This window comes from Erythrolamprus reginae, chromosome 1 (assembly GCF_031021105.1).
Source record: "Erythrolamprus reginae isolate rEryReg1 chromosome 1, rEryReg1.hap1, whole genome shotgun sequence".
NCBI lineage: Eukaryota > Metazoa > Chordata > Lepidosauria > Squamata > Dipsadidae > Erythrolamprus > Erythrolamprus reginae.
Window position 1 is genome coordinate 419,223,631 of NC_091950.1, and position 27,344 is coordinate 419,250,974.

Genomic DNA, 27,344 nt, shown 5'->3' on the forward strand with positions numbered 1-27,344 from the left:
AGATAATCTGGCCCGGTGCCATGAAGGGCTTTATAGGTCATAACCAACACTTTGAATTGTGACTGGAAACTGATTGGCCACCAATGCAGACTGCGGAGAGTTGGAGTGATATGGGCATACCTAGGGAAGCCCATGATTGCTCTCGCAGCTGCATTCTGCACAATCTGAAGTTTCCGAACACTTTTCAAAGGTAGCCCCATGTAGAGAGCGTTACAGTAGTCGAGCCTCGAGGTGATGAGGGCATGAGTGACTGTGAGCAGTGAGTCCCGGTCCAGATAGGGCCGCAACTGGTGCACCAGGCGAACCTGGGCGAACGCCCCCCTCGCCACAGCTGAAAGATGTTTCTCTAATGTGAGCTGTGGATCGAGGAGGACGCCCAAGTTGCAAACCCTCTCTGAGGGGGTCAATGATTCTCCCCCCAGGGTAATGGACGGACAGATGGGATTGTCCTTGGGAGGCAAGACCCACAGCCACTCTGTCTTGTCTGGGTTGAGTTTGAGTCTGTTGACACCCATCTAGACCCCAACAGCCTCCAGGCACCGGCACATCACTTCCACTGCTTCGTTGACTGGACAACCATAACTGAGCCCCAAATCTCTGTTACTGAGCAGGTTTTTAAGTGAATTTTGCCCCATTTTACGACCTTTCTTGACACAGTTGTTAAGGAAATCACCACAATTGTTGAGTTAGTAACATGGCCCTTAAGTGAAGCTGGGTTCCCCGTTGTCTTTCATTGTCAGAAGGCTGCAAAAGGGGATAGCATGACGCCGGGACACTACAACCGCCGTAAATACATGCCAGTTACCAAGCCTTTGAATTTAGGTCACATGACCCTGAGACAATAAAACAAAATAAAACCGTCATAAAGACATGCCAGTTGCTTGAATTTTGATCACGTGACCACGGGGAAGCTGCAATTGTCGTAAGATCCCACAGAGTGGGCCTTCTCCAGGTCCCGTCAACTAAACAATGTCGGTTGGTGGGCCCCAGGGGAAGAGCCTTCTCTGTGGCGGCCCCGACTCTCTGGAACCAGCTCCCCCCAGAGATTAGAACTGCCCCTACCCTCCTTGCCTTTCGTAAACTCCTTAAAACCCATCTTTGTCGTCAGGCATGGGGGAACTGAGATATGAATTTTATGAATTTCTTAACTTAAAATTGTAATTGGATTGGTGGGCATTGGATTTGTTACTATGTACTGTTTTTACTATTGTTGTGAGCCACCCCGAGTTTGCGGAGAGGGGCGGCATATAAATCCAATAAATCTAATCTAATCTAATCTATATCTCCCGCGGGTCTATACAATTTATGTATGGTATGCTTGTATGTATGTCTGTTTAATAATGGGGTTTTTAAATATTTTAAATTGTAAATTATTAGATTTGTCATGAACTGTTTTTATTGTATTGTGAGCCGCCCCGAGTCTACGGAAAGGGGCGGCATACAAATCTAATAAATAATAATAATAAATAATAAATAATAAGTGTGAATCATGGTCGTAAGCAGGCAAGGGTTCCATTTACCAGCTGCTACCAGCATAGTTCCCTCTAAGCTGAGCAGTGAGCAATCGCTCACTTAAGAATCATCATCAACTCAGAGTTTTCCAAACCTGCCCAGAAGCCGAGAGGGAAAGAGTGAGAGGGAAGGAGAGAGAGAGGAAGAGAGAGAAACAGATAGAAAAAAAGAGAGGAAGGAAAAGAGAAAGAAAAAGAATGGGAGTAAGGAAGAGAGAAAGAAAATCAAAATCTAGTTTGAAACTAGCTCAACTATTTAAGTGGCATTTTGATATTGATAGAGTTGCCCTATTATGAGCTCACTGTTATAGACACACAGTACAGTATTTTATTTTAAAATTCTCTGAGGCAAAACAGGGTGGGCTTTTTGTTTGTTTGTTTGTTTGTTTATTTATTTATTATTTCTGTGCCGCTCAGAATATATACTTTTCCGCCCACCCCCCAAAAAAATTAGAGGGAACACTGGCTACCAGTATGCCCTCTGGGATCGTTGCAGGCGGACCTCTACCCAGTGGTTGTACATGTCCCCGTCAGTGCGAGATTTCACCAATTTTTGGAGATTTCTTTGCTTCCACGCATGCGCGGAAACAAAAAAACTTGCTGAAAATCGGCAAAATCTTGTGAGCGAGAGCATCATCGCGTGAGATTTCCGTTCCGAGTTTCCGGTGAGGGGCGGCAAACAGAAGTGAAATCTCGCACATGCACGCATCGGGGGCGTGGAAATGCGTGAGCATCTCATTTCCCCACCGGAACTCTGATCCTAGGGGTACTGTGGTAAGTCAGGTGTTTTTCAGTGCCTTTGCAACTTTGAATGGTCACTAACTTCATGGCATCGGATCAGAATATCTCCAGGACCGCCTTCTGCCGCACGAATCCCAGCGACCGATTAGGTCCCACAGAGTTGGCCTTCTCCGGGTCCCGTCGACTAAACAATGTCGTTTGGCGGGTCCCAGGGGAAGAGCCTTCTCTGTGGCGGCCCTGACTCTCTGGAACCATCTCCCCTTGGAGATTAGAAACATAGAAACATAGAAGTCTGACGGCAGAAAAAGACCTCATGGTCTATCTAGTCTGCCCTTATACTATTTTCTGTATTTTATCTTAGGATGGATATATGTTTATCCCAGGCATGTTTAAATTCAGTTACTGTGGATTTATCTACCACATCTGCTGGAAGTTTGTTCCAAGGATCTACTACTCTTTCAGTAAAATAATATTTTCTCATGTTGCTTTTGATCTTTCCCCCAGCTAACTTCAGATTGTGTCCCCTTGTTCTTGTGTTCACTTTCCTATTAAAAACACTTCCCTACTGGACCTTATTTAACCCTTTAATATATTTAAATGTTTCGATCATGTCCCCCCTTTTCCTTCTGTCCTCCAGACTATACAGATTGAGTTCATTAAGTCTTTCCTGATACGTTTTATGCTTAAGACCTTCCACCATTCTTGTAGCCCGTCTTTGGACCCGTTCAATTTTGTCAATATCTTTTTGTAGGTGAGGTCTCCAGAACTGAACACAGTATTCCAAATGTGGTCTCACCAGCATTCTATATAGTGGGATCATAATCTCCCTCTTCCTGCTTGTTATACCTCTAGCTATGCAGCCAAGCATCCTACTTGCTTTCCCTACCGCCTGACTGCACTGTTCACCCATTTTGAGACTGTCAGAAATCACTACCCCTAAATCCTTTTCTTTTGAAGTATTTGCCAACACTGAACTGCCAATACAATACTCAGATTGAGGATTCCTTTTCCCCAAGTGCATTATTTTACATTTGGAAACATTAAACTGCAGTTTCCATTGCTTAGACCATTTATCTAGTAAAGCTAAATCATTTACCATATTACAGACGCCTCCAGGAATATCAACCCTATTGCACACTTTAGAGTCATCGGCAAATAGGCAAACCTTCCCTACCAAACCTTCCCCTATGTCACTCACAAATATATTAAAAAGAATAGGACCCAGAACAGATCCTTGTGGCACACCACTTGTAACCTGACTCTGCTCAGAATACTCGCCATTAACAATAACTCTCTGATGTCTACGCTTCAGCCAGCTGCAAATCCATTGAACTATCCAGGGATTAAGTCCAATCTTCACTAATTTATCTATCAGCTCTTTATGTGGAACCGTATCAAAGGCTTTGCTGAAGTCCAGGTAGGCAATATCCACGGCACCACCTTCATCCAACACCTTTGTGACATAGTCAAAGAAATCAATGAGATTAGTCTGACATGATTTGCCTTCAGTAAAGCCATGCTGATTTGGGTCTAATAAGTTATTGTTTTTTAGGTGCTGATTTATCCTCTTTTTGAGTAGAGTCTCCATCATTTTAACTACAACTGATGTCAAGCTAACTGGCCTGATGTCAACCTAACTGGAGATTAGTACTGCCCCCACCCTCCTTGCCTTCTGTAAACTCCCCCGGGCCTATACAATTTATGTATGGTATATTTGTATGTATGTTTGATTAATAATGGGGTTTTTAAAATGTTTTTAAATTATTAGATTTGTTACGAATTGTTCTATTACTGTTGTGAGCCGCCCCGAGTGTACGGAGAGGGGCGGCATACAAATCTAATAAAATAAATAAATAAATAAACTAAATGGTTCAATTCGTGTTATAAGATGAGGGCTACCTATATTTATTATTTCAGCTTATATACTCCTCCACCGTCCCAAGATCCTGAGCTGCTTACCACGAACATTTTTTTAAAAAAAACACCGATAATCACTAGATACTCATCCGTTTAATTCTCCTTAACAAACTAAACCAGGTAGTGTCAAACTCGATTTCGTTGAGGGCCGCCATCCAAGTTGTCTTTGACTTCAAGGGGCTGGAGTGGGTGTGGCCAGGGTGGGTGTGGCCACCTTGGGTGGGTGTGGCCAGGGTGGGTGTGGCCACCTTGCTCTCACTTGTGTCGGGGGCGCCTTAAGTAAATTTTGCCCCATTTCGCGACCTTTCTTACGTGAAACTGGGTTCCCCGTTGACTTTCATTGTCAGAAGGCTGCAAAAGGAAATAGCATGACGCCGGGACAGTATAACCACCGTAGAGTAAGGTGGGTGTGGCCAGAGTGGGTGTGGCCATCTTACTATCATTTGTGTCGGGGCGCCTGTAGTGACCCGACTACTTAGCCACTCCACAGGCGGCCCTCCACAGCTTTATTTTCACTGGTACAGGCCCCACCCGCCAGTTCCTCGCTGGTTACAAGACGGCCCCTGTGGGCTGGATCTGCCCCCTGGGCCTTGAGTTCGAAACCCTTAATCTAAACATAAACTAAAAAAGGAGACCAAGGAGAGATTCAACATGGAGATAAGGAGATAGTTTTCTGAGGTTCATGTCAACAAGCCTTTGACAAAATATAAATATCACACCAAGATAATTGGTTGCATTTAGCCAACAAACCTGCCTATCTGTTCCACAGTAATGGTATTTTTGATAACAAGGGTAGATGCGATAGCAGTCTTTCATGAGGGGCTGCCACAGAGAAGAGGGGTCAACTTATTCCCAAAAGCACCTGAGGACAGGACGAGAAGTAACTTATGGAAACCTATCAAGGAGAGAAGCAACCTAGAACTATGGAGAAATTTATTGAGAGTGGACACACATACAACCTGGGAGAAAGCCCTCTTAGCAGTAGCGACTGCGAAAGAGACCTCAGAGTCTTGGTGGACAATCAACTAAACATGAGTCAACAATGTGCAGCAGCAGCTAAAAAGCCAACACAATCCTAAGCTGCATCAACAGGGGAATACACTCCAAGACCAGGGAAGTCTTAATACCACTCTACTACGCCCTGGTCCGACCAAACCTGGAGTACTGTATTCAGTTCTGGTCACCACACTTCAAAAGAGACATTGAAACTCTGGAGAAGGTGCAGAAAAGAGCAACCAAGATGATTAAGGGGCTGGAAACCAAGACTTACGAAGAGAGACTGCGGGAACTGGGCATGGATAGCCTAGAGAAAAGGAGGGCCAGAGCGGACATGATAGCAGTCTACAAGTATACGAGGGGATGTCACAGAGAGGAGGGGATCACTTTATATTTCAGGGCACCAGAGGGCCGGACGAGGAACAACGGCTGGAAGCTGACCAAGGAGAGATTCAACATGGAGATAAGGAGGAACTTCCTGACGGTCAGAGCGATCAACCAATGGAACAACCTACCAGCGAACGTTGTGAACTCCAACACACTGGACATTTTAAAGAGAAGATTGAACTGCCACTTGACTGGTGTACTATAGGGTTCCTGCTTGGGCAGGGGGTTGAACTCAGTGGCCTTCATGGTCCCTTTCAACTCTAACAATAAATAAATAAATAAACCCCCCCACAAAAAACCCGAAAGCAGGCTGATGGTTTTCTCCATCCCCCCCCCCCCCAATTTCCACCACTGCCCATCTTAAGGTCCAGCTCGGCAGCTTGGATGGGAAATCAGCTTTTCGCACGATGCGGCCAGGAATTTCACAAATACCGAGTGACTTAAAACCGACGGGATCTTCGAAGCCTCTCTGGGGCAGATTAACTAATGAAAAAAAAAATATATGAAAAGAGAAAAACCTGTGAAATTGCTCTCCAATCTTCTTTTTTTCCAGGCTGGACGTGTGGTGTTTCAGGCCGTTTCGCGGCAAGCCATCTGGCCTGGCCGCAAGTGATGAAGTTAATGGGCCACACCATTTGTGTCAGGGCTTTCCAGTTGCAATCCAGGAATCCGATTTGTCACACAATTACAAGAGAGGATTTGGACGCCCGGGATCCGTCCTCCCCCACCCTCCCTCCTCCCAATCTCTCCAAGTGCAGGACGAATGTGACAGATTTGTCACCTAAACCGTTTACAGGCTGTGTATTTGCACAACTCAAAGCTTGGCAAGAGGCCGCCAGTTACAGACCCTGATGGCTTTTCTATGGACGCCATAAATTCAGATAGCATCCAAAAAGCTGCCTGTGTCCTGCCAGACTTCGTAGATCCTGCTGGGGAGGGGCGGAGGGGGGGGGGCGAGGAATTATAGACGTGCAACAGTTTGTTTAGCGACCGAGGTTACAATAGGACGGAAAAAAGTGGACCTAAGACATTTTTTTCACACTTGCAACCATTACAGCATCCTCGTTTTGTGATCAAAATCCAGACATTTGGTAACTGGCTCCCACAATGCCAGGTAGCACTGATGACATTAACTAGTTGGGTGATGAAATGTCTGCAAGAAAACAACCGAACTCAGAAAGCACCAAGGACTTGACAGTTCGCTTCCTCCTCATTATCTTCTTCCTTCTCCTCCCAAACCCTATTCCCTTCTAGCACTGATGATGTGATAGATAGATAGATAGATAGATAGATAGATAGATAGATAGATAGATAGATAGATAGAAAGAAACAGACAGACAGACAGACAGAGAGAAAGAGAGAGATAGAGAGATAAGATAGATAAGATAGAGAGATAAGATAGATAAGATAGAGAGAGACAGAGAGAGAGAGAGAGAGAGAGAGAGAGAGATAAGATAGATAGAAACAGACAGAGACAGACAGACAGACATGATACACACACATAAACACACATATAGATGGATTGACGCAGATAGAAATGGTAGATAGATGATAATGGAGGGACGGATGGACGGACAGACAGAGATGCTATAGAGATGATAGATAGACAGACAGATTAGCAGACAGACACATTGATTGATATATGATAGAGACAGACAGATAAATCATTCGAACTATGACAGCATTCACTGTCATAGTTCTGGGCATGAAGAATTGGGGCCACACATAGAAACATAGAAGACTGACGGCAGAGAAAGACCTCCTGGTCCATCTAGTCTGCCCTTATACTATTTCCTGTATTTTATCTTAGGATGGATATATGTTTATCCCAGGAAGGTTAAATTCAGTCACTGTGGATTTACCAACCACGTCTGCTGGAAGTTTGTTCCAAGCATCTACTACTCTTTCAGTCAAATAATATTTTCTCACGTTGCTTCTGATCTTTCCCTCAACTAACCTCAGATTGTGCCCCCTTCTTCTTGTGTTCACTTTCCTATTAAAAACACTTCCCTCCTGAACTTTTAAAATATTTAAATGTTTCAATCATGTCCCCTCTTTCCCTTCTGTCCTCCAGACTACACAGATTGAGTTCATGAAGTCTTTTCTCATAGGTTTGATGCTTAAGACTAGTTATGGGCGAACTGAACCCGCACAATTCGGGTCCGTACCGAATTTTGCAGTGTTCGGTATGCCGAACACGAACGCGAAATTTTTCCCAACTTCGGGCAAAGTTTGGGGTCGTGTTGGCGTTCTGAGCTTTGACGTCACCGGCAGGTTGCTAAGGACGCCAAGGTGAACACTTCCTGGATTCCATGGAATCCAGGAAGTGATCACCTTGGTGTCCTTAGCAACCTGCCGGTGACGTCAAAGCTCCGCCCCCGGAATCTCTTTGTGGGAGGGATTCCCCGTTCGGGTTTGCCCATCACTACTTAAGACCTTCCACCAAGAAGGTCCAGTTAAAGTCAAGTGATTTGTGCAGAAAAATCTAATCAACTAACGGTCAATGCCAAATTGGCATAGACAAGAGTTCATGGAATTCAAGAGGTTTGGGTTTAGACTGAGAAAGCATCGTGATTCTAGGCTGATTGCACTCTTGACGCCACCCCCAGCGCTCTTCTGCAAAAAAAAAATTAAACAAGAGATCTGGTGTTTTACGGCAACTTTTTTTTTGGTTTTATTTTAAACCTTGCTAGGGATGTGCCACATGGAACTTTCACTGCTGCCTTCCTTTCGTTTTGTGCACCAATGAGATGCAACAGGGTTGTGAGAAACCGGAAAGATTGATTGATTGATTGATTGATTGATTAGATTTGTATGCCGCCCCTCTCCACAGACTCGGGGCGGCTCACAGCAGTGATAAAACAGTATACAATGACAAATCTAATATTAAATCTAAAATAACAATTTTACATTAAAAACCTAAAAAAAACCCTTATATAAAAATATACACACAAACATTCCATACATAAAACTACATAGGCAAGGGGAGATGTCTCAGTTCCCCCATGCCTGATGGCAGAGGAGTTTACGAAAAGCAAGGAGGGTGGGGGCAGTCCTGATCTCCGGGGGGAGCTGGTTCCAGAGGGTTGGGGCCGCCACAGAGAAGGCTCTTCCAATGGGTCCCGCCAGCCGACATTGTTTAGTTGACGGGACCTGGAGAAGGCCAACTCTGCGGCACCTAACCCGCCGCTGGGATTCGTGCGGCAGAAGGTGGTCTCCCAGATATTGTGGTCCGGTGCCATGAAGGGCTTTATAGGTAATAACCAACACTTTGAATTGTGACCGGAAACCGATCGGCAACCAATGAAGACTGCGGAGTGTTGGAGTAACATGGGCATACCTGGAGAAGCCCATGATTGCTCTTGCAGCTGCATTCTGCACGATATGAAGTTTCCAAACACTCTTCAAAGGTAGCCCCATGTAGAGAGCGTTACAGTAGTCGAACCTCGAAGTGATGAGGGCATGAGTGACTGTGAGCAGTGACTCCCGGTCCAAGTAGGGCCACAACTGGTGCACCAGGCAAACCTGGCAAACGCCCCCCTCGCCACAGCTGAAAGATGTTTCTCTAATGTGAGCTGTGGATTGAGGATGCCGCCCAAGAGTGTTTGGAAACTTCAGATCGTGCAGACCCTCTCTGAGGGGGTCAATAGTCCCCCCCCCAGGGTGATGGACGGACAGATAGAATTGTCCTTGGGAGGTAAAACCCACAGCCACTCCGTCTTATCAGGGTTGAGTTTGAGTCTGTTGACACCCATCCAGACCCCAACAGCCTCTAGACACCGGCACATCACTTCACTGCTTCGTTGACTGGACATGGGGTCTTGCAAACAGCGGGGAAACACAAGGTCACCCCCGCTTCCCCAGCCGCCCTCTTTCCTCAAAGCAAAAACGGGATGTGAAAATTTAAAAATGACCAGGTTTTTTAAAGAAAATTCTTCTTTTTGTTTTAAATTTCAAAGCCGGAAAGGTTGGTGTGTTGCCTGCGCACTCGTGCGTTTTAAAAGGTGCTCCGACATGGCTCTAATTGATTCGTTTTACACCATGGGGAGGAGGGGGTAAGGACGGCAGAGATTTATGGAAGAGTTTTCTCTTTCTCTCCAGCCTGCCTATATCACTCATTTGCCCATCTTAATTCAATTAAAGAGAGTAAGGACAGTTTGACCGAGGAATGAACCATATTTTTAAACGGAGGGCATTGCTATTTAAATCAGAAGATGTCAACCGCTCTTATTCTCCCCCAGGAACTTCCGATCTGCAAACTTTCGTTCCCCGAGGTCAACGGAGGGTCGCCGATCAATCCCAGCCCTGCCAAGCCAGGACCTCTGCGTGTTAAATGCGAGGTGGTCCTCGACTTACGACCGCCACGGAGCCCCAAATTTCCCTGGCTGAGCAAAACAGTCATTGCCCCATTTTAATATTTCTTTTTTGGGGCCACGGTTGTTAAGCGAATCTCTGCAGTTGTTAATCAAATCAGGAGGTTACTGGGGGAAGCTGGCTTCCCCATTGACTTTGCTCATCGGAAGGGTCACAAAAGGAGATTGCATGACTCCCAGGGGACACTGCAGCCATCATATCTGGAATCAACTCCCCCCAGAGATTAGAACGGCCCCCACCCTCCCTGTCTTTCGCAAATTACTCAAGACCCACCTGTGTCACCAGGCATGGGGGAGTTAGGATATTCCTTCCCCTAGGCCATTACAAGTTATGTATGGTATGTTTGTGTGTATGTTTGGTTTTTATAATAAGGGCTTTTAGTTGTTTTATTAAATTGGATTGTTACATGTTGTTTTTTATCATTGTTGTTAGCCGCCCTGAGTCTGCGGAGAGGGGCGGCATACAAATCCAATAAATAATAATAATAATAATAATAATAATAATAATAATAATAATAATAATAATATATACGGGTGTGTTTCGATGGCACGATCCCTGAGATGGCGCAATGGTCATTACTTGTGAAAACTGGCTATCATTCACTCTCTTCGGTGCTGTAGTAAATTAAAATGGTCATTAAATGGATAGTGGTAGGGTGAAGATTACTGGTATTGGCAAAACCTCTGTAGAGTTCTCCTCCTCCACTCTGCACTCCCCATTCTCTTTTAGCGCTGATGTTACATATTTGGGTAATGAAACGTCTGCAAGCAACCAGCCACGCTCATAGAGCACTCACTATCCCACGGTCATTCATTCATTCATTCATTCATTTATTTATAAACATAGAATTGATGGCAGAAAACAACCTCATGGTCCATCTAGTCTGCACTTTTACTATTTCCTATTTCCTGTGTTTTATCTTAGGATGGATATATGTTTATCCCAGGCATGTTTAAATTCAGTGACTGTGGATTTACCAACCACGTCTGCTGGAAGTTTGTTCCAAGCATCTACTACTCTTTCGCTTCCTCCTCATTATCTTCCTCCTTTTTCCTCCTCCTCCCAAACCCTATTCCCTTCTAGCACTGATGATGTGATAGATAGATAGATAGATAGATAAATTTGCACATTGTCCTTTTCTCTTCTTCCTCCTCTTCCCATCCTCCTCCATTCTGCAAACACCCCCGCACACACTCCCTTTCAGCACTGATGACATTACCTAGTTTGGTAATGAAACCTCTGCAAGCAAACAGCCAAGATCGAGGGCACCAAGGACCCCGACTGCTTTGAATTTCACCAGGACTACCCAGAGATAAAAGGACCCAATATTACAAGGGAAAAAGCACAGGCAGCAGACAGCAGTGAGGTTTGCCTTGAAGTGGAGGAGAAAAACCGAGTGTGGTTTTGCTGCTTCCACAAGAGATTGCCGTTTCCACACACACACACACACATACACACAACAGCACAAAGAGAGACAAAACAGCTTCATAATGAAAGAGCATCGCTTTGAAGGCGCTTCGGTGTGAGAGGCGGAAACTGCTCATCCGAGACTTTTGCTAAAAGGAAAGTTGTGTCAGCAACACAGCAGCGAAATGTCGCTTCCAGGGGAAGTAACTCACACCCTTAAAATTGGCCAACGATATCATCTCTCCTAAAATCACAGGAATGTCATCCTCTGCCAATCTGGAGCTCTTTTCCACTGGAGGAAGGTTTTCCAGTTAAAAACATCACCCTCTTAGCCCACGGTTATTCGACCTTGGGCCCTTTAAGATGGTTGGACTTCAACTCCCAGAATTCCCCGGGAGAGAATGGGGGGTGGCAGAGAGGGGACGGGGAGGAGAAGGAAGAAGAGGGTGACTGTGGGGTTCTGGGGGCTATCTGAGTGCGTTTGGTTGGTTCGCTTGCCGACGTTTCATTACCCAACTATGGAACATCATCAGTGCTAGAAATGAATGGGGGTTGCCTTGAGGAGGAGGAGGAAGAGGAGGGAGAGGAGAATGACAGTGGGGTCCCTGAGCTTGGTCGTTTGCGTGCAGACATTTCATTACCCAACTATTTAACATCATCAGTTCTAGAAGAGAGTGGAGGTTGCAAGAGGTGGGTTCTTCCTGGCTCACACCGGTTCTATAGAACTGGTAGCAACCCGCTGGTGACATCATGACGACATCACGGAACCGGTTCAGTTGGTGCCGGTCTATGGATGCCGCCATTGGTTTTATTTATTTATTTTATTTTATTTATTTATTTACATTTGTATGCCGCCCCTCTCCGCAGACTCGGGGCGGCTAACAACAGTGGTAAAACAACATGGACAATCCAATTAATAAAAACAACTAAAAAACCCTTATTATAAAAAACCAAACATACACACAAACATACCATGCATAACTTGTAATAGCCTAGGGGGAAAAGATAACTTAACTCCCCCATGCCTGGCGACAAAGGTGGGTCTTAAGTAATTTGCGAAAGACAAGGAGGGTGGGGGCCGTTCTAATCTCTAATTTTTGAACTTTATTACATTTTTAAAAATTTTGAGCCTGTGCAGAGACTAAATTTCTGGCACTGCGCCTGGGTCGACCATCTTGTTTTTGGTTCTTTTTGGGGAGGATTTTTTAAATAAAAAATTTGGTACTGCACATGAGCATGGGAAGGGAAGTCCAAGTCAACTTGCCTGCAATAATTGGGGAGAGAGAAGGTGATACGGATGATGGAGAGGTGTCAAAAAAAAATCCCACTCCTCACCTAAGAACCAGGGCGTGTCCTTCCCTGGCAGGGGGTTAGACTAGATCTTACTAGCACTTACTATCCCATGGTCATTTATTTATTTATTTAGAAACATAGAAGATTGATGGCAGAAAAAGACCTCATGGTCCATCTAGTCTGCACTTTTACTATTTCCTATTTCCTGTGTTTTATCTTAGGATGGATATATGTTTATCCCAGGCATGTTTAAATTCAGTGACTGTGGATTTACCAACCACGTCTGCTGGAAGTTTGTTCCAAGGATCTACTACTCTTTCGGTAAAATAATATTTTCTCACATTGTTTCTGATCTTTCCCCCCAACTAACCTCAGATTGTGGCCCCTTGTTCTTGGATTCACTTTCCTTATTTATTTACTTTATTTACTTATTGGACTTTTATGTCGTCCCTCTCCGAGGACTAAGGGGGGCTTACAACCTATAATAAAACAATGTATAACATTTTAGATCCAATTAATTAAATACAAAATCTAAAAAACCCAAGCCATAAAAAGCAGTCATTGCCAGTCAATCAACTTTCTCTCAGCACAGACTAGATGATCTGCAAGGTCCCTTCCAACTCTGTGAATCTGTCTGTCTGTCTGTCCGTCTGTCCACCTTTGCTCCCCGGGGCCAATCCACCTTCTGTGGCTGCCTAGGGAGGCTCTCTCCAAATGCTTTCTCCTTCTTAAGACCAGCCTGGGCACCGTGCCACAAAAGCGGCTGTATAATTTCTCCCCCCCCCCAAAAGCTCCTGCTGCATCAGGCGACGATGAGGAGGGGGGAGAAGGAGGTTAGGAGGTAATCAAGCTTACAGATTAAGGCTTGATAAAGCTACAAAATCAGCACAGGTTGGGTGGGTGGGGTATTTTTTTGGGGTGTGTGTGTTTATTAACTCTTGAAAGGATATGGGGGGTGGGCTTGTTTGCCATACAACCGTAGCTCAAATGGAAAACAACAACAGCAGCCACACAGAGGCACAGTGGGGTCTGCAATCTAAGGCCTGGCCAACACATGGCTTGGAGGGTTGTGTCCAGCGTGGGACAAATAATACTCTTATCAAAGGGAGTGTAGAATAGAATACAATATAGAATATAGCTGAAAACAGAACATAGTACAGTGGTACCTCTACTTACGAACTTAATTTGTTCCATGACCAGGTTCTTAAGTAGATATGTTTGTAAGAAGAAGCCATTTTCCCCATAGGAATCGTTGTAAAAGCAAATAATGCGTGCGATTGGGGAAACCACAGGGAGGGTGGAGGCCGTTTCTCCCTGCCTTTCCCGGTTCTGTTTCCTCCCAGGAGATTCCTAGAGAGGCCCCACAGAGGCTTCTCCCTGCCTTTTCCGGCCCTGTTTCCTCCCAGGAGATTCCTAGAGAGGCCCCACGAAGGCTTCTCCCTGCATTTTCTGGCCCTGTTTCCTTCTAGGAGATTCCTAGAGAGGCCCCATGGAGGCTTCTCCCTGCCTTTTCCAGCTCTGTTTCCTCCCAGGAGATTCCTAGAGAGGCCCCGTGGAGGCTTCTCCCTGCCTTTTCCGGTTACAGTTTCAGAGGCTCGGGTTCTTAAGTGGAAAATGGTTCTTGAGAAGAGGCAAAAAAATCTTGAAAACCTGGTTCTTATCTAGAAAAGTTCGTAAGTAGAGGCGTTCTTAGGTAGAGGTACCACTGTAGTAGAAAACAGAACAGAGTAATTGGAAGGGACCTTGGAGGTCGTCTTCTAGAATAGAAAATTATAATATACAATATCAACTTATTCTCCAAAGCACCTGATGGCATGAAAAGAAGTTATGGTGTTTTTAAGGAGAGATCATACCTACAACTAAAGATAAATTTCTCTAAATTCAGCTCAATCTCACCGTAAAGCCCTAGACCAGAGAAAATGGAGCATTTAATCAGGATGAATTTATTTAACAACTCAAGGAGGAGCATTTTTAAAGGGTTGGTGGGCAGAACAGAAATGAAGGCAACTCAGCCTGGGCTTATCAAACACCCAACAGCTGTTGGCGGCATCACATTTTCCTCTAATTCATTATAGTGGGTTTATTTTAAAAGACGCTATAATGAAAAAGAAAACAAATTAAAAAGACAAAAAAAAACCCCAAAGGGTCCTTTTTAGACCTAGCTTGATTAGCAGAGGATAAAATCCTCATTTCCTAGCTCTTGGTGCCCACTTGGCTAAAATGCATATATTTATATTTAAGAAAGCTTTTTTGCAAGCGGGGGGGGGGGGGGGGCGGACAATAAAAACGGCGAAGGTGATTCCTGCTATTACGGTTTATTCTTATCCCCACAAAACCATTAATGATGTGATTTAAAACGCCCCCCGACTAATACTGGCATAATCTATCTCTTTTTAATTTCAACAATGAGGCATTTTTTTCATTTCCAAGCTGGGCACCTAAGCTGCTCAACGCATCTGTCTAGCTAAGGTTATCTTAATTTTTTTGCCTTATTCCGTCCCCCCCCACCTGCTTTGCTTGGAAATGGGTTTTCTTGCCCCCCACTTATTTGATTAACCGAGCCCCGGCCTTAATGCTGATCCTTGGCATGCGGAACCGAAGTTGATTATTAATAATCTTGGAATTAACACTTGGAATACAGGGCTCCGGTTCTGGTCACCAGGATACAAAGATGCTGAAAGCCCCTAGGGGAAAAAGAAAGGAATGCAGAGAAGAGCAACAGAGGAGGATGAGGGGCCCAGAGGCTCAATCGTATGACTAACGACTGCGGGAACTGGGTATGTGTGGTTTAAAGAAGAGAAGGGCTAGGGGGGACCTGGTAGCAGCAATATTTGAGGGGGGACGCCCCAGAGGGGGTCAATGTCAATCATAGGATGTCAACATGACAGTTAAGAGAGCTAGGAAGATATATATTGAAGAGAAAGAATAGGAGTGACATCGCAATGCTTTCCAATATTCATACTATGTAGTCTCCAGAACCCTTATCTCCTTCCTTTTCTTCCTTCCCTTCTGTTTCCATCCCCCTTTTCTCTTTCTTTCTTTCTTTCTTTCTCTGTCTCTCTTTCCCTTCTGCTTCCTTCAATCCTTCCTCCTTTTCTTTCTTTCCTTACTTCCTTTGTTCCCTCTTTCCTTTTTCTTCCTTCCTTCTGTCCTTCCTTCCTTCCTTCCTCCTTCTTTCTTTCTTTCTTTCTTTCTTTCTTACTTACTTTCTTTTAAAAAAATACTTTTTATTGTATAAACAATAAAAATAATCTATCCTTTTACAATATACATTTGTTTGTTTAAATATTGTACTTATATCTTATAAGACAAACAACAAAACATAACACAACATAACCCCCCCCCCTCCCATTTGAACTGTTATCTACACAGTTCATTCTTTATGAATTTATACAGCCTATAACATCAGCGGTTATTGTACGATTGTTCTATATAGTTCTAGTAAAACCGAGGTAGAATTGTTGCTATATATCATAGTCTTATAAATAAAGTTAATTCTAGGAATGTTGGATTTTTATTTACAGCTATTATCTCTTCTTTTTTTCTTTTTTTTCCTTTCTTTCTTTCCTTTCTCTCTCTCTCTTTCCTTATTTCCTTCTTTCCCTCCCTCTGTTTTCCAATATTCATACTATGTAGCCTACAGAACCCTTATCTCCTTCCTTCCTTCCTTCCCTTCATCTCCTTCTGCTTCCTTCCTCCTTTTCTCTTTCTTTCTTTCCTTCCTTTCTCTCTCTCTCTTTCTTTATTTCCTTCTTTCCCTCCCTCTGTTTTCCAATATTCATACTATGTAGCCTACAGAACCCTTATCTCCTTCCTTCCTTCCCTTCATCTCCTTCTGCTTCCTTCCTCCTTTTCTCTTTCTTTCTTTCTTTCCTTCCTTCCTTTCTCTCTCTCTCTTTCTTTATTTCCTTCTTTCCCTCCCTCTGTTTTCCAATATTCATACTATGTAGCCTACAGAACCCTTATCTCCTTCCTTCCTTTCATCTCCTTCTGCTTCCTTCCTCCTTTTCTCTTTCTTTCTTTCTTTCTTTCCTTCCTTCCTTCCTTTCTCTCTCTTTCTTTATTTCCTTCTTTCCCTCCCTCTGTTTTCCAATATTCATACTATGTAGCCTACAGAACCCTTATCTCCTTCCTTCCTTCCCTTCATCTCCTTCTGCTTCCTTCCTCCTTTTCTCTTTCTTTCTTTCTTTCCTTCCTTTCTCTCTCTCTCTTTCCTTATTTCCTTCTTTCCCTCCCTCTGTTTTCCAATATTCATACTATGTAGCCTACAGAACCCTTATCTCCTTCCTTCCTTCCCTTCATCTCCTTCTGCTTTCTTCCTCCTTTTCTCTTTCTTTCTTTCTTTCCTTCCTTTCTCTCTCTCTCTTTATTTCCTTCTTTCCCCTCCCTCTGTTTTCCAATATTCATACTATGTAGCCTACAGAACCCTTATCTCCTTCCTTCTTTCCCTTCATCTCCTTCTGCTTCCTTCCTCCTTTTCTCTTTCTTTCTTTCTTTCTTTCTTTCCTTTTCTCTCTCCCCCCTTCCTTCCTTCCTTCCCTCCCTCCCTCCTTCCCTCCCTCCCCTTTTCCTTCCTTCCTGAGTCGTCCAGATTTTCTCAATGAGATGGGTGGCTGATAAATTTCATAACTACACACGGGTAGCACACGGGTGACTGTTTGAAGGTACTTATGTCCATTCTTCACACTTGCAGCCACTGTCGCACTGCCTTTATCAAGCGACCAAAATTCAGATGCTTGGCAACTACTTCACATTACGACGGTCGCACGCGATCCCTTTTCGTGACCTTCTAAAAAGCACTTCACAACTGTGGCAAAGGTCACACTTTTAGCCCACCAAAACGGTTGGGCTCAATTGTCATCGCAAGCCGAGGAGGTCTACTTGGATGGGAAAACTAACGGCGTAGACAAAAAGCTGGCAACCTTTGCTGATTTTGTCCCGCACGCTTCTGCCTCCGTACGACTCCAATCTCGCTTAAATGGGCTTTGATTGAATTTTTTCGTCAACGTGTTCTTTCCCGACAGTGAAAGCTTCCGCGAGAGAACTGCATTGAGAAGTTGCCAACTGGACATTATTTGGGAAACGTGGCGTTTTCTGCAGAACGAAAATACACCTTGGCCTTCCTGTCAGGCAAAGCCATCATCCATCCCCACGCCCAGCCCATCCTACCGGATTGACATTGAGGCAGGGAGGATCAATAGGGAAAGTGAAGTCATGCTGATCTGTTGCAATGAAGAGATTGGGCAATTCAGAAAAGGCAATTAGCCCGTGATCCGAACAGGCCTGATATGGCTATTAGGGAAGGTGGATTAGAACATAAGAACCTAAGAAGAGCCCTGCTGAATCAGGCCAAAGCCCATCGAGTCCAGCATTCTGTGTCACACAGTGGCCCACCAATTGTCCATGGGGATCTTGAGCAGAAAGAGAAGGCAAGACCCTCCCTTTCCCTTGACCCCCAATAAATGGGACCCAAGGGAATCCTGCCTGCCTCAACTCAAAGAGAGGGAGGGAGGGAGGAAGATAAAGATAGAGAGAGAGGGAGGGAGGGAGGGAGGGAGGGAGGAAGGAAGGAAGGAAGGAAGGAAGGAAGGAAGGAAGGAAGGAAGGAAGGAAGGAAGGAAGGAAGGAGAAAGACAGAGAGAACCTAAGAACCGCCATGCTGAATCGGGCCAAAGCCCATCAAGTCCAACATTCTGGGTCAACAGTAGCCCACCAATTGTCCATGGGGATCTTGAGCAGAAAGAGAAGGCAAGACCCTCCCTTTCCCTTGACCCCCAACAAACGGTATCCAAGGGAATCCTGCCTGCCTCAACCAACATAGAGGCGGCACTTGGACATCCGTTTCAATACACTTGGCATCCATGAATCTGTCTAATCCTGCCTTGAAGCTATCAAGGCTGACAGCTGTCACGACCTCTTCTGGAAGTGAATTCCATAAACCAAGGACCCTCTGGGTGAAGAAATATTTCCCTTGATTTGTCCTTGCTTTCTTACCTATGAACTTTAGGGAGGGCCCCCTCGTCCTAGTATTGTGTGATAGAGAAAATAATTTTTCTCTATCCACCTTTTCTATCCCATGCATGATTTTATACACTTCGATCAAGTCACCCCTTAAACGCCGTCTTTCAAGGTTGAAGAGACCAAGGCGTCTCTTCAGTCTTTTCAGGCTAACAAGAGTTGAAAGGGGCCTTTGGAGGTCTTCTAATCCAGCCCCCTGCTTAAGCAGGAAACTCTACACCATTTTAGACAAATAGTTGCCCAATTTCTTCTTAAAAACCTCCAATGATGGAGCATCCACAATTTCTGGAGGCAGGCAGTTCCACTGGTTAATTGTTCTAATTGTCAGAAAATTTCTCCTTATTTCTCGGTTGGTTCTCTCCTTGACTGGTTTCCATCCGTTGCTTCTTGTCCTGCCGTCGGGTGGTCTACGGAGAGTCTCAGTCATCCAGGTCATGGTTGTCCCAAAGGTGCTTTTTCGAGAGGCAACTGGACTTTCCTGGGGGGCTTTTTTTGAAGACATTTCTCTACTCATCAGCTCTGCTTTCAGGTGCTTTGGAGAATATTTTGACTCCCTCTTCTTTGTGGCAGCCCCTTAAATGTTGGAAAATTGCTTCCATGTCACCCCTGGTCCTTCTTTTCATTAAACTAGCCACCCTGAGTCTGCTTGGAGATGGCCGGCCTATAAATCTAATTAATTAATCTAATTAAAACAAACAAACAAATAAATACCCAATTCCTGCAACTGTTCTTTGTATGTTTTAGCCTCCAGTCCCTTAATCCTCTTCGTTGCTCTTCTCTGCTCTCTTTCTAGAGTCTCCACATAGAAACATAGAAAACATAGAAGATTGATGGCAGAAAAAGACTTCCTGGTCTATCTAGTCTGCCCTTATACTATTTCCTGTATTTTATCTTAGGATGGATCTATGTTTATCCCAGGCATGTTTAAATTCAGTTACTGTGGATTGACCAAGCACGTCTGCTGGAAGTTTGTTCCAAGCATCTACTACTCTTTCAGTCAAATCATATTTTCTCACGTTGCTTCTGATCTTTCCCCCAACTCACCTCAGACTGTGCCCCCTTGTTCTTGTGTTCACTTTCCTATTAATAACACTTCTCTCCTGAACCTTATTTAACCCTTTAACATATTTAAATGTTTCGATCATGTCCCCCCTTTTCCTTCTGTCCTCCAGACTATACAGATGGAGTTCATGAAGTCTTTCCTGATACGTTTTATGCTTAAGACCTTCCACCATTCTTGTAGCCCGTCTTTGGATCCATTCAATTTTGTCAATATCTTTTTGTAGGTGAGGTCTCCAGAACTGAACACAGTACTCCAAATGGAGTCTCACCAGCGCTCTATACAGCGGGATCACAATCTCCCTCTTCCTGCTTGTTATACTTTGACAGCTATCTGTCAAAAATGGTATAAGGTCTCTTGCTTTGGTGGAGGGTTGGACTAGATGACCTACAAGGTCCCTTCCAACTCAAAGGGGAGGCCAGATTCCCTTAACCACGGTGCTACAAAATTAACAAGTGCAGTGATTTGGTTAACAACTTGTTTCGCTTATCCACGTAAATCTTGGGGCTCATTTGTGGCTGTAAACTGAGGACTGCCTGTTTGTTTCCCTTCTCCCCATCTCCAAAGAGCCAGGGGTAGTGCAGTGGTTAGAGTTCACTCTACAGACTGCACTCTGTACTTCAGCAGTTCAAATCTCACCACCGGCTCAAGGTTGACTCAGCTGTCCATCCTTCTGAGGTGGGTAAAATAAGGACCCAGATTGTTGGGGGCAAGAGGCTGATTCTGTAAATCACTTAGAGAGGGCTGCAAAAGTCCTGTGAAGCGGTATATAAGTACAGTGATATCTTGTCTTACAAACTTAATTGGTTCCGGGACAAGGTTCTTAAGGTGAAAAGTTTGTAAGACGAAATAATGCTCCCATAGGAATCAAAGGAAAAGCGATTAATGCGTGCAAGCCCAAAATTCACCCCTTTTGCCAGCTGAAGCGCCTGTTTTTGCACTGCTGAGATTTCCCTGAGGTTCCCCTCCATAGGAAACCCCACCTCTGGACTTCTGTGTTTTTGTGATGCTGCAGGGGAATCCCAGCAGGGGAATCCCAGCATCACAAAAATGAGCGCTTCGCTGGCAACGGAAGTCCGGAGGTGGGGTTTCCCAGCAAAGGGAGCATCAGTGAAATCGCAGCATTGCAAAAACACCAAAGTCCTCGAAACCCCACCTCCGGGACCTCTGTTTTTGCGATGCTGCGATTTCACTGAGGCTCCCCTCACTGGGAAACCCCACCTCCAGACTTCCGTTGCCAGTGAAGCACCCGTTTTTGGGCTGCTGGGATTCCAATGCTAGGATTCCCCTGCAGCATCACAAAAACATGGAAGTCCAGAGGTGGGGTTTCCCATGGAGGGGAGCCTCAGGGCAATCCCAGCAGCGCAAAAACGGGTGCTTCGCTGGCAATGGAAGTTTGGAGGTGGGGCATCCCAGTGGCGGAGGTGGGTTTGTAAGGTGAAAATAGTTTGTAAGAAGAGGCAAAAAAATCTTAAACCCCTGGTTTGTATCTCAAAAAGTTTGTATGATGAGGCGTTTGCAAGATGAGGTATCACTGTAGTCTAAATGCTATTGCTAAATGATTGACACCCCCAGCCCACCTCTGTCAGCAAACTTCTTAAAGAGGCAGGCAATCTGGAGCTGGAGCTGTTATTTATAATGAAGCCAGGTCCCCGAGAAAGATTTTAATGAAGCGGAGCTGACCTTGATCGCTCATTCGGAGACCCCCATGCGATGATGCGTAGGGCGGCACCTCCCCTCCTTGTCTTCTCACCCAGCCCACCTTTGCTCTTGGGTTTATCAATTTCCTTTCTTGATCTGTCAGGCGAGTCACGGGCCTCTAATCTGACCGCCAGATCTCTAAGCTGCCCCCTTAATTAAATTACCCAACGAAGGGACGGTGGAATGCAGGGGGACTGGCTTGGGATACCCCTTGGAACGTAACGGATGGATTAATATGTATCTAGCTATCATCGGGCCTGGCCTTCTCCGCACTCCCTCCTAGGCCCTTCATTAGATGGGGGGGGGGGGGGAGAGAAATAAATCTTTTCAAGCCTGCAGGAAAAAAACTCCCACAAGTTGGGCCCAAGCCTTGATTGATTATCGCCATGCATTTTTTTTTTTACCCACTTGGTAATTACTCAGGAAAAATATTGTTTGCAGTTGGAAAAAAACTTCTTTTATCATAATTTCTCGCTTTCTCGCTTTCTCTCTACATGGGGCTACCTTTGAAAAGTGTTCAGAAACTTCAGATCGTGCAGAATGCAGCTGCGAGAGCAATCATGGGCTTCCCTAAAAATGCCCATGTTTCACCAACACTCCGCAGTCTGCATTGGTTGCCGATCAGTTTCCGGTCACAATTCAAAGTGTTTGTCATCACCTATAAACCCCTTCATGGCACCGGACCAGATTATCTCAGGGACCGCCTTCTGCCGCACGAATCCCAGCAACCAGTTAGGTCCCACAGAGTGGGCCTTCTCCGGGTCCCGTCAACTAAACAATGTCGTTTGGTGGGACCCAGGGGAAGAGCCTTCTCTGTGGCGGCCCTGGCCCTTTGGAACCAACTCCCCCCAGAGATTAGAATTGCCCACACCCTCCTTGCTTTTCGTAAGCTTCTTAAAACCCACCTCTGCCCTCAGGCATGGGGGAACTGAGATATTCTTTCCCCCTAGGCCTTACAATTTACGCATGGTATGTTTGTATGTATGTTTGGTTTTATAATAAGGGTTTTTTTAGTTGTTTAGTATTGGATTGTTACATGCTGTTTTTTGTCACTGTTGTTAGCCTCCCCGAGTCAGCGGAGAGGGGCGGCATACAAATCCAATCAATCAATCAATCAATAATAAATAAATAAATAAATAAATAAAAAATAAAAAATAAATAAAAAATAAATAAAAAATAAATAAATACTAAATACTAAATAAATAAAAAATAAAAATATAAAATATAAATAAATAAATAAATAAATAAATAAATAAATAAATAAATAAATAAATAAATAAATATAAAGGACCAATTAAAGGGGAAAAAAAGTTGCAGCTCAGAATTGAAATGAGGGGTGTCCGGGCTTGGTGGGACCCAAATAGGTTATCTCACCGGTGATATAACGTAATGCATTTGTGCATTGATGATGTACAATTTTGGTCACCATGATGCAAAGAGGATATTGAGACTCAAGAAAAAGGGCATAATTAATAATAATAATTAAAATCTAAAATAACAGTTTTACATTAAAAAGTCTAGAAAGAAAAAAACCCAATAGATAAAATACATACACACAGTCATATCATGCACAAAACTACATAGGCAAGGGGGGGATGTCTCAGTTCCCCCAACCCTGACAGAGGTGGGTTTTAAGCAGTTTACAAAAGGCAAGGAGGGCAGGGGCAGTCCTAATCTCTGGGGGGAGTTGATTCCAGAGGGTCGGAGCCGCCACAGAGAAGGCTCTTCCCCTGGGTCCCGCCAGACAACATTGTTTAGTCCAGTGTTTTTCAACCAGTGTGCCGTGGCACACTAGTGTGCCGCGAGACATGGTCAGGTGTGCCGCAAAGAAGAAAGCTCAGGTTCTGGTCTTGCAACGTTTTGCTGAGAGAGAGAGAAAGAAAGAGAGAGAAAGAAAGAAAGAGAGAGAGAAAGAGAGTGTGTGTGAGAGAGAAAGCAAGAGAGAAAGAAAAGAGAAAGAGAGAGAAAGCAAGAGTGAGAGAGAAAGAAAGCAATAGAGAGAGAGAGAGAGAAAAGGAGAGGAAGGGAGAGAGAGAGAAATGAACAAAAAGGGGAGGAAAAAAGAGAAATGAGAAAATGATTGAGACAGAGAATGAGAAGAAAGAGAGAGAAACAAAAGAGAGAGAGAAGTGACTCTTGATTTAAAGCATATGATAAAAAGCACCCAAAGAATAAGAGAGAGAAAAAACCCAGCCCTCACCTGTTTTTGGAAATGGTTCAAGTGTGTGTATACACACACACACATAAGGGTGGGGAGGAGACAGGGATGGAAAAAGAGAGGAGAGTGTCTTGGAGTGTCATTTTGGTTGGTGGTGTGCCCCAGGATTTTGTAAATGTAAAAAATGTGCCGCGGCTCAAAAAAGGTTGAAAATCACTGGTTTAGTCGACGGGATGCGGAGAAGACCAACTCTGTGGGACCTAACTGGCCGCTGGGATTCGTGCGGCAGAAGGCGGTCTCGCAGATATCCTGGTTCGGTGTTGTTGTTGTTGTTATTATGTTACCTAGATGGGTCATAAAATGTATACAAGAAAACCACCAAGCTCAGAGAGCACCAAGGACCTCCTCTTCCTTTCTCCTTCAGTATTCAAACCCCACTGCCTTCTAGCACTGATGATGTTACCTAGTTGGGTCATGAAACGTCTGCAAGAAAACCAAGCTCAGAGGACCCCACCGTCCTCCTCCTTCTCCTCCTTTATTCAAAACCCCATTTTGAGCTCTTGCCTCACTATCAGGAGATGGTGAGTTCGATCCTAGGTAGAGGCAGATGTAGGGTCTCCTGCTTGGGCAGGGGGGTTGGACTAGATGACCTGCAGGCTCCCTTCCAACTCTGTTTAATCCAAGGATTTTGAAGAGTCCTCTTGACATTCCTGCTGGTCATAGGATCACAGAAAGATTGGAAGGGACGTGAGAGGACCAATTCACTTAACAAATGCCTCACTTAGTAACAGAAAATGTTGGGGCTCAACTGTAGTCGTACATCGAGGACTATCGGTTTGTCTGAACCCCATAACAATCCTAGGTAAACCTTCTGGGCCAGGTTCCAACCCTCCGGGCTCCCGAGTTGAAATTATGGCTTTGCCAAACGAGCACTTCGTATTTTATGCAGCGAAAGCTGCGTGGTCCAGGAAAAACCCTCTCGGATAATGTCTTAACACGTCTCCATCGATTGCCTCCATCACAAATTCATGAGATCCAGGAAGAGAGCAGCGAGCTGGCGGCAGGCCCAAACTCTTCTGCATTGCTTAAGGACAACGATTTGGTCTTTAAAGAGCTAATTGGAACCTCTGATCTCATTTTATTAAAGCCTGGGATCCTTGTGCCAGTCGGCAAAAAAACCAAACACCCGAATCCGTCGAAAACGGTACATCTCTCGGATTTAGGACTCTTGGAGTTTACGGAAAGGCCCTGGGATCGGCAGAAAGAATCCCGGCGTCGCTTTGATCAAATTCCATATTAATGATGCTTAAATGAAGAAATATCGGCATCGGGTTACTTTTTGCAGGTCAAAATATGTGAATCGGTCCAGGCCAGCAGCTGGTGGTCTCAATTTACCAGTAAATCTCAGCTGCCTAAGCACATCAGAAGTGGCAAAAAGGGCAAGAAAAATAGGGACCCCTGCCTTTCCACTGACCCAGGGGTGGGCTACTGCCGGGATTGGGGGGGGGGAATGCAGTGGGGTAGCAAAAATGGAGCTCCCCCCCCCCGGAGCACCCAATTTGCACTGAAAGATGTTGAAAGAAAATGCAGGGCGTCTTGCACACCCACAGTGTGGTAGTAAAAATTTTGGCACTGACCCATTGGCTAAATATCACAATTGTTGTTGTTAGTTGTGAAATTGTGTCCAAGCCATTGAGACCCCATGGGCAACGTTCCTCCAGGCCTTCCTGTCCTCTACCATCCTGTGGAGTCCATTTAATTTCACTCTGATTCCTTCAGTATCTCCATCCAGCCACCTCGTCCTCTGTCGTCCCCTTCTTATTTATTTGAGTTTCAGTTGGATTCTGGGACGTTTGTTTTGCCAGATAAAATTACTAGTTAGTTTATTCAATTTTATAAAAAAGTCTTGTTTAAGATGGATTGGAATTGTTCGGAATAGAAATATAATTTTTGGTAATACATTTAATTTAATGGCCGCTATTCTTCCCAGAAGAGAGAGTTGCAATTTCTTCCATTTCTCTATCTCTTTTTGGATTTTATCGCTTAACTTATCATAGTTATCTTCTTTTAAGCTTGAAACCTTTGCTGTTAAATTGATACCTAGATATTTAATTTTTTTGGTTATTTGAATATCCAGTTTTGATGCTAAGTTAATTTTTTGCGGTTCTTTCATATTTTTGGTTAAAATTTGAGTTTTAAGTTTATTAATTTTTAATCCTGCCACCTTGCCATAATCCTCCAGAATAGCAAACAGTTTTGGACCAGAGTCTAGCGGGTCTTCTAGAATAAATACAAGGTCGTCAGCAAACGCCTGTAGTTTGTATAACTCTTTTTTACATTTTAGCCCTTTTATCTCGGCGTTTTTCCTAATGATTCTAGTGAGAACTTCTAATGTCAAGATAAAAAGTAAAGGTGAAAGTGGACAACCTTGTCTTGTACTTTTTTGGATATTTATTTTAGTTGTTACATTTCCATTAAGAATAATATATGCGGATTGTATATAACTTTAATCGCGTTTATAAAATTTTGACCAAAATCCATGTGTTCTAATTGTTTAATCATGAAGTTCCAAGAAACGTTGTCAAAAGCCTTCTGGGCATCTTAAAAATTTAAGGCCACTTGTTTATCACTATGAATTTTATACTATTCGAGGATGTCTAATATCATCCTTATATTATTTCTTAATTGTCTCCCAGGGAGAAATCCATTTTGGTCAGGATGTAAAAGGAATTTAAATAGCCTTTGATTCTATTTGTTAATATAGAACTAAAAATTTTGTAATCCACATTTAGAAGGGAGATGGGCCTATAATTTGCTATTTCCATTGGGTCTGTATCTTTTTTTGCTATCAGGGCCAGATTTGCTTCTGTCCAGGGCAAAGGAATTTTGCCTTTCTCTAAAACTTCATTGAAGACTTCTAGACAGATGATAGAAGATAATAGATAGATAGATTAAATAGATAGATAGACAGACAGACAGACAGAGTGATACAAGATAATAGATAGATTAGGTAGATAGATAGATAGATAGATAGATAGATGATAGATATAATAATAATAATAATAATAATAATAATAATAATAATAATAATAATAATAATAGGGGGGGAAAAGTCCTTGGCTGCTTTTTTTCAGCGCCTGTTGTAACTTCGAACAATCACTGAATGAACCACTGTATGTTGAGGACCATCTGCATGGTGTTTTCCTTCGCAGCCGCTCTTGCTCGCCTGCATCCCATTTTCTGGGAGGAAACGGGAATGGTTGAAGGGGCTGAGAGATCCCGCGAGTGGCTAGTTGACGTGGGTTTAACGCCGCGCTTGAATGGGTCAACGCCGGGTTAAATTTACCCCTTGGGAGTTAAGTCAGTTGACTCACACAACGGGCTAACCTCCCCCTGACCTAATTAAGCATGTTGTGGGAAGCAGACAATGAAAGCATCTGTGCATTTATAATTACCTGACGACACGGTTTGGCATCTCCAGAGGATTCACGTGCCCCGGATCTAAACCCCAGAAGCCGTGGGACGTTTTTCAAGAAAAGAGCCAGCTAAAAAAGCGAGCATCCCTTTTTGGAAAACAGGTAAGGGAGGGGCTAAATACATCACCCTGGTAAAGTATTTTATTGATGAGAATTATATTGGCAGAAAATACTGCTGGGATCCTCACACCTGCCCCCTTTAAGACCAGTGGACTTCAACTCCCAGAATTCTCCAGCCAGCATAGCTGGCTGGAGAATTCTGGGAGTTGAAGTCCATGAGTCTTAAATGGGCCAAGTTTGAAGTC

At 44.1% G+C, this 27,344-nt stretch overlaps 1 protein-coding gene across 1 annotated transcript in view; it reads right to left on the reverse strand.

Annotated features, from left to right (window-relative positions):
- The window catches only part of BCAS3 (BCAS3 microtubule associated cell migration factor), an 845,338-nt gene that overhangs the window by 259,316 nt on the left and 558,678 nt on the right, over positions 1-27,344 (reverse strand).